Source organism: Manduca sexta, unplaced genomic scaffold, assembly GCF_014839805.1.
Source record: "Manduca sexta isolate Smith_Timp_Sample1 unplaced genomic scaffold, JHU_Msex_v1.0 HiC_scaffold_3329, whole genome shotgun sequence".
Taxonomy (NCBI): Eukaryota; Metazoa; Arthropoda; class Insecta; order Lepidoptera; family Sphingidae; genus Manduca; species Manduca sexta.
The window spans coordinates 3,921-11,555 of record NW_023594385.1 but is presented as its reverse complement, the minus strand read 5'-3'; the positions used below and the strand labels follow the sequence as shown (position 1 = coordinate 11,555).

At 38.9% G+C, this 7,635-nt stretch overlaps 1 pseudogene; it reads left to right on the top strand.

The window, feature by feature from the left end:
- Window positions 1-486: 486 nt before the first annotated feature.
- On the top strand, window positions 487-4,726 carry LOC119192894 (annotated as a pseudogene).
- The last annotated feature ends 2,909 nt before the right edge of the window (window positions 4,727-7,635 follow it).

Here is a 7,635-nt window from a genome sequence, read left to right as displayed (position 1 = left end):
TACTTCTTCTTCAGATGCGTTTTTATATAAATACTACCTTTTGCTGGCGTCTTCGCCCGCGTGAAGGAGTGTTCCGAGATAAAAGTCTCACTATATATTTTCCGGCATAAAAAGTAGCCTATAACCTTCCCAGGGTCTTAAAATATGTCCATACCAAATTTCATAAAAATCCGTTCAGTAGATTTCAAAAAAATCAATCACATAAGACAGCTTTCGAGGAGTTTGTTTTATAATATGTTTAGATAAATACATTAATAGTATAGAAATATATAGTATAATATATAATAGTCGCAAACCACATCGCTTATTTACCTTAGATTGTGATAAGTCAAAGTTGCCTTTAATCTCACCCTAAAAGGACTGGTTTTTAAATGTCTAGCGTCGAATAAGGAATGATCTAAATTCCAACTCAACTACCGCACTAACGAAGCGTCACGTCAGTTTGCTTGCACTTTGCCGTCAATCGAACAGTTCACATTGATATTTGTTATATATGTGACTGGCAGGTTTAGACCTGTCACAATAAAGACGTCAGTGCGTTATTGACTGTCAACGAGTTTGCATTAAATAATTACATATTTAACATTGGCGACGAGGATTTTACTCAATATTCTCGTAAAAAGTGTATTTACGAAAATATGGCTCAAACATTTGGTATTCTTACGACCTTCGACCACAATTTGCAAACTTGGCCAGAATACAAGGGACGGTTGCTACAATGGTTCGTCGCAAATGACGTCTCTGAAGCTACCGATGCTTCAGGATCCAAACGGCGTGCTATTTTATTAAGCGCACTCAAGGAATCCACGTACAAGCTTGCTGCGAATTTGGCCTCGCCGAAAGAACTCATTTCCATCCCGTTCGATGACATATTGGGTCTTCTGGACGGGCATTTTGTGCCCCAAGTGTGTGGTTTTCATGAGAGGTATAAATTTTATTCAGCAATCCAAGTCGAGGGAGAAACCTATCACCAATGGGCGGCGAGATTGCGTGGACTATCGGCAAACTGTGGATTTTTAAACGTGGAGGAAGCATTACGGGACCATTTTGTAATGGCAATGCTACCTGGAACGGAGCGTGAAAACTATTTGCTCAAGATCCAAAGAGTTTAACGCTAGGAAAAGCGGTGGAGTTAGCAGAGAGGATGCGGTGTGCGCGTGCAGGCGCCTTAGCATCAACGGTCCCGGAAAGGCACCGTCTAACAACGATCAAATACTCAAGATCGACGCCAAAAATAATTCTAGTGTTAAACTGTTGTGTTCGGTTTGCGGTTTTAAAATCATTCTTCAGCTCAATGTAGATTCGCTAGCTATAAATGTAAAAGTGCAACGTTAAGGGGCATTTGCGTCGCATGTGTAAAAAATAATTTCTTGGAACATGAGATCATTAGCGGTGATGACGGTGAGTTGTATAATATTCGCACCTATAATGGTGAACCAATGACAGAGGTTGTCACTGTTCTAGGGAAACGGATCAGGTTTCAGGTTGATAGCGGGTCAGCTGTTACTGCGATTTCCGAGCGAACGTATTTTAAACATTTTAAGGAAGTAGTGTTGTCCAAAACAACTAAGTATTTAATGTCTTATACTGGTCGACGTATTGAATGCGTAGGTATTGCAAAATTGCCGTTCACATATACTGGGAAAACATGTACGTTAAATGTGTTTATCATTCGTGATGGCGGTCCGCCACTTTTAGGGAGGGACTTTATATCTTTCTTCCGATTAGAATTACTTCCCATTAATTTTTGTGAGAATACCTCAGATTTAATAGAGCGCCTAAAGAATGAATTTCCTCGAGTATTCAGTGATGAGTTAGGGAAATTTACTAAATATAAAGTAAAACTTAAATTGAAAAATGACGCTAAGCCAATTTTTTAAGCCGCGTCCCGTAGCCTTTGCTTTACGTGATAAGCTGGACAAAGAGATAGAGCGTCTAGTGTGCGTTGGCATATTGAAGCCCGTAGAGCATTCCGAGTATGCTTCGCCCGTGGTGCCCGTGTTAAAGCGCGACGGTTCCATCCGGTTGTGTGCTGATTATTCAATCACAATTAATAAACAACTATTGGTCGATCAATACCCTTTACCCACCGCGCAAGAACTTTTACAAAGTTACAGGGCGGTCAACAGTTCTCTAAGTTGGATCTTTCACAAGCCTACGCACAATGTGTATTAGATGAAGAGTCTCAAAAGTATACAGTTATCAATACTCATAAAGGGTTGTTTAAGCATACGCGCTTAGTATTTGGGTTGTCCAGCGCCCCGGCTATTTTCCAACGCCTCATGGAAAATGTTTTATCAGGTTTGGACGGTGTATTGTGCATGCTCGATGATATTTTGGTGACGGAGTGGATAGGGCGCAACATCTAAGTAGATTGCGCACTGTACTTGCTCGACTACAGGATGCAGGCCTAACGCTCCAAAATGCCAAATGTGAGTTTTTAAAGAGGAGCTAGAATATTTAGGTTATGTAGTTGATAAGCACGGGTTGAAAAAGTCACCCAAAAGGTTTCAGCAATATTAAACGCTCCAGTTCCAAAAGACGTTGCTAAGCTACAATCGTTTTAGGTCTTGTAAATTACTATCGTAATTTTGTGCCTAATGCTTCATCAATTCTCAGTCCTCTATACGCATTGCTACAAAAAATTGTAAATGGTGTTGGACTCCAGAGCATAATGCCGCTTTTAAGAAAATAAAAACATGTTAGTATCGGAACAAGTTTTAGCTCATTTTGATACAAACGCAAAAGTAATTTTGACTGTAGATGCTTCTCCGACCGGATTAGGTGCCATTCTGTCACAAGAAGATGCTACAGGGTTGGAGCGGCCAGTATCATTTGCGTCGCGCACGCTGAATGTTGCGGAGCGCAGATACTCGCAAATACAGAAAGAAGCGACAGCCATCATATTTGGGGTTCGTCGTTTCCATCAGTATCTTTACGGCAGATCTACTCCTTTTGTTCTTCGAACTGATCACAAGCCCTTAATTACTATATTCGGGCCACATCGCGGAATTCCCGAGATTTCTGCAAATAGATTACAAAGGTATGCACTTTTTTTGAGTGGTTATAATTTTATAATAGAGTATGTCAAAAGTGCTAATAATAGCGCAGATTATTTTTCTCGCGCAAGTTTAGATGATTGTGAGTCATGTGAGATGGATGATCACGTAGCGCACGGATTTTCAAGATACGTTGAGGATAAGGCAACTTATGTTAATTTTGTTGTAGACTCTAGCTTACCTGTAACGCTTCAGAGGTTACGCGAAGAAACTCAAAAAGATGTGATTTTATCTAAAGTGGTAAAATATATTTTGAATGGCTGGCCGAAAAAGTTACAGACGAAAATATACGTAAATTTTTCTTTGTAGAGACCAACTTTCATTTGAAAATGGTGTGATCATGCGAGGTTTTAAGGTTGTAATTCCTAACGTGTTACAAGCAAGTTTATTGTCAGAGCTTCATAAATCACACTTAGGTATTGTAAAGTCTAAAGCTGAAGCTCGTAGTAGACTTTGGTTTCCGGGTATCGACAAAGCGATAGAATCTATGATCGCTGGCTGTGAAATTTGTACACAGCTAAGACCGTCACTGGCGCGGGCACCGCTTGCCGTGTGGCCACACCCGTTACAACCATTTTATAGAGTTCATGTAGATTTCTTAGGTCCTGTTAATGGTGAGTTATTTTTGTCATTGTGGATGCGCATTCCAAATGGGTGGAAGTGTACAGAGTGAATTATACTTCTTCGGCCACAGTGATAGCAAAATTATACGATTTCATGTCACGATTCGGGTTGATTCACACGTTGGTTAGTGATAATGCTACATGTTTTGTTTCTGAAGAATTTACGAAATTTTGTTTAGCGAATGGAATATCGCATGTAACGTCGCCCGCCTATCATCCAGCTAGCAATGGCCAGGCGGAGAGCTATGTAAAATTATCAAAAAGGTATTAAATCTTGTTTGTTATCTAGTACTAATTTAAAAGAACGTTACGAAAAGTTATTAAAATACCTTTTCGATTATAGAAATTCGGTTCATTCTACAACTGGGTCTTCGCCTGCGCAGTTGGTATTTGGGCGAAAACTTCGTTCGCGCCTAGATTTGATTAATCCTATTTCACCGCCATCCCCTTCTGAATCTCTTACCAAATTTGTGAAACGACAACAGTGTTCACAGAGTAGGGCCTATGGAGGTTCCAACAGACAAAGTTTTAAAGCGGGTGATGTTGTTATGTATAAGAAATATCAAGGAAATAAACAATTTACATGGAATCGTGGCATTGTTACCAAACGAATAGGCAAATTAACATATGTAGTCACGGACTGTACGACCTTAGTGCAAGTGAAAAAACATAAAAATCAACTTGTAGGAAAGTCTCTTCCTCCTATCTCTAATACCGGTGACGTCCTGGATTTTACGCCTGAACTTTACGAGACAGATACGTCTCCAAGGGAGGACCAAGCGATTGTGTCGCAAAGTTGCACCAGAGAGGGAGATGGACATAACGAAGTGGCACTAGTCGAGGCTCCAGCTGGAGATAATGAAGTGGCACTAGCCGAGGCTCCAGCCGAATTACCACTTCAGCCAAACCTGAGCTCCGATGATGAGTTTTTTGAGGCTGTGACATCAGATTCGGAAAACCAGTGCGTTCAAGATGTGACATTAGGTTCAGAAGGTCAGGTTGCTCACGAAACTGAGAATCAACTTCCCTCGGAGCAAAGGCCAGGTCAATCGGAGAGATTATTACGCCAAAACAAAGAGTTGACTATAGAGCTTTCTTTTGTATGGACTTGTAATTTGTTATTTTAGTTTATGTTCTGTTATTTAGTTGTACCTTAATAATTCTTATGTTATGGGGGAGAAATGTTATATATGTGACTGGCAGGTTTAGACCTGTCACAATAAAGACGTCAGTGCGTTATTGACTGTCAACGAGTTTGCATTAAATAATTACATATTTAACAATATTCATAGTAAACAGTAAGACTGAAAGATCCAGCGTAGTTTACATAAAGTCGCTGCTAAAATAGAAGGCAAGTGTTCGATCGTTATACATAATTTTCTGTAATGTGGTATTAACCTGGATCATTTATTTCATAAACAAAAGTTTATAATGCGCCATACCACTTGAATCTAGGGAATATCGTCCTCCCGCATAAAAAGGTCTGTAAGTAAGGAGTATACGCATACAATCTTGTATATAACCTTCTTTACAACACGCGCCATTTGACCATGAACGCGTTCTAAGAAACCAGACTGTAATGTATATTGTTCATTAGCAGTACGACGACACCCCATTGTTTTAAGTTCGAAACAAATTGCATCGCGAATCATATCCTTTAACCTGTCCATGTTCACTATTCGTGTACAGTAATGACAGCTCGGGCGGTTCTTATACGGCATAAAATATCTGCGGTCTAATCTCTAAAGGGGCTACGTATTAAATAGCTGAACCTCACCCTACTCCCGCAACCCAAATCGTTAAAACACATATTAGTACTTTTGTAAAATAAGGAACTTTGCTAATTCATTAAAGACAACATATAAAAATCTTTGAAGGTGTAAATAAATGGTGCTAAAGCACATATTTGCATGTTTATTTATTTCAAACCTCATAATAAGCACGGAAGAAACCTATGTCGTCATTGTATCGTGTAGATATAAATTATGATCCATTTGTTATCAATTATAGGGTATTCTCGTTTAGAAAATTACCACCCATTATTATAAAACAATAAAATAACCAACTTCCATTACTCTTAAACCATGCCCCAATTATCTGAAAGGCAGTAATAATTATCGCGAGGCAAGACTAGGAAACATTTTGGCACAACCTGGTGTAATAATGAATGAAAAATCAAAAATAGAGTTCATCGGAGACGGCCTAAAAAAGCAAAACTTTGAACGGGCTCTTTACCTCACTGAACTCTGCTGGACCGGCGCCAAATGTCGAGAGAACTAGAGTTACTTTTCGCAATTTTTGCTTGTCTTATCCCAATCTATATTCTGTTGTCTGTGACCAAAGATGGCTTTTGAAAAGTCAACGTGCCAATTCGGGTTTTGGCTACAAAGTATGGGCGTGGCTGCAACGATCTCCAATCGCGTATTTGTAAATGCACATATTCTTAAGAAATTAATACGGTCAGAAGTAAGAACCCTTCCACCTTTGCTATTGTGATCAGAGGCCATAGCCAAGATACCTTTCTACAATTGTTAGCGTTACTAAAAACAAATAAAAATATCAATACGTATGTCACGATAAGTCTTTACTATTGTGAAAGGCATGCTAAAGGCCCCTACAATAATTTGTATTCAACGGCATTATGACCAATCATTTCATGATAAAAACTTCGCCATAGCGATTCGTTTTAACATTATAATATTTTATATAATATATACACATGGGCGCCGTCAAGATTAGTTTTAGGGAGGTTGCACCTAGCACTATACTACATAATGTTATTGTTTTTTTTTTTTCAAATTCAAATCGAGCGAGTTTTTAAAAATGCTTTATCCTCCGTGGTCGATAGTTCTCATTGTTGAAGATTTATTCAGTGATATTTTTTGTAATTTATTTTTGAGCAGGGGTGATCGTGCACCTACTTGCACCTCCCCTCCCAGCTCCTACGATACTACAGTATCATCAAATCTAGTGTAATCTTTTGCGGTGACAGAATTCATTTTACCCGTCCAATTTAAGTTTCTAAGTTTCATCCAGCAGCAATATGTATGCAGTGTTCCAATTTTAAGTTTCAGCAAGCATTGTAATTACTGTTCTTTATGAAAATACATCTTTAGCTCAATATGACGAACGCTGTACATTCGTCTCCTCCTTTAGTTGTAAAAATATATAATCTAAGCCTCAAATTCCTTCTTTGAAGCCTTGTCAGAATCAATTACATCAAAGCCCTAAATAATTAGGTTAATAGCATGGTTTCACAACGCTCGACTATAATTACCGTATAGTATTTATGTGAAACTGTATGCAAATCTGTAGCGTGACTGTGAAAGCATAATGGACTTAACTGCTCAGGTATTAAAGGAGAATAATTAGAAATATTTTCCTGACTTTGATTTTGTATCTATACTATTATATAAAGCTGAAGAGTTTGTTTGTTTGTTTGTTTGTTTGTTTGTTTGTTTGTTTGTTTGTTTGAACGCGCTAATCTCAGGAACTACCAGTCCAATCCGAAAAATTCTTTTTGCATTGGATAGCCCTTCGTTCGTGGAGTGCTATAGGCTATATATCATCACGCTATACCCAATAGGAGCGGAGCAGTAATGGCTGATCTCAGGAACTACCGGTCCAAACTGAAAAATTCTTTTGCGTTGGATACTTAGTTCGTGGAATGCTATAGGCTATATATCATCACGCTATACCCCATAGGAGCGGAGCAGTAATAGCTAATCTCAAGAACTACCGGTCCAAACTGAAAAATATTTTTGCGTTGGATAGCCTTTTGTTTGTGGAGTGCTATAGGCTATATATCATCACGCTATACCCAATAGGAGCGGAGCAGTAATGGCTAATCTCAGGAACTACCAGTCCAAACTGAAAAATTCTTTTTGCGTTGGATAGTACTTAGTTCGTGGAATGCTATAGGCTATATATCATCACGCTATACCCAATAGGAG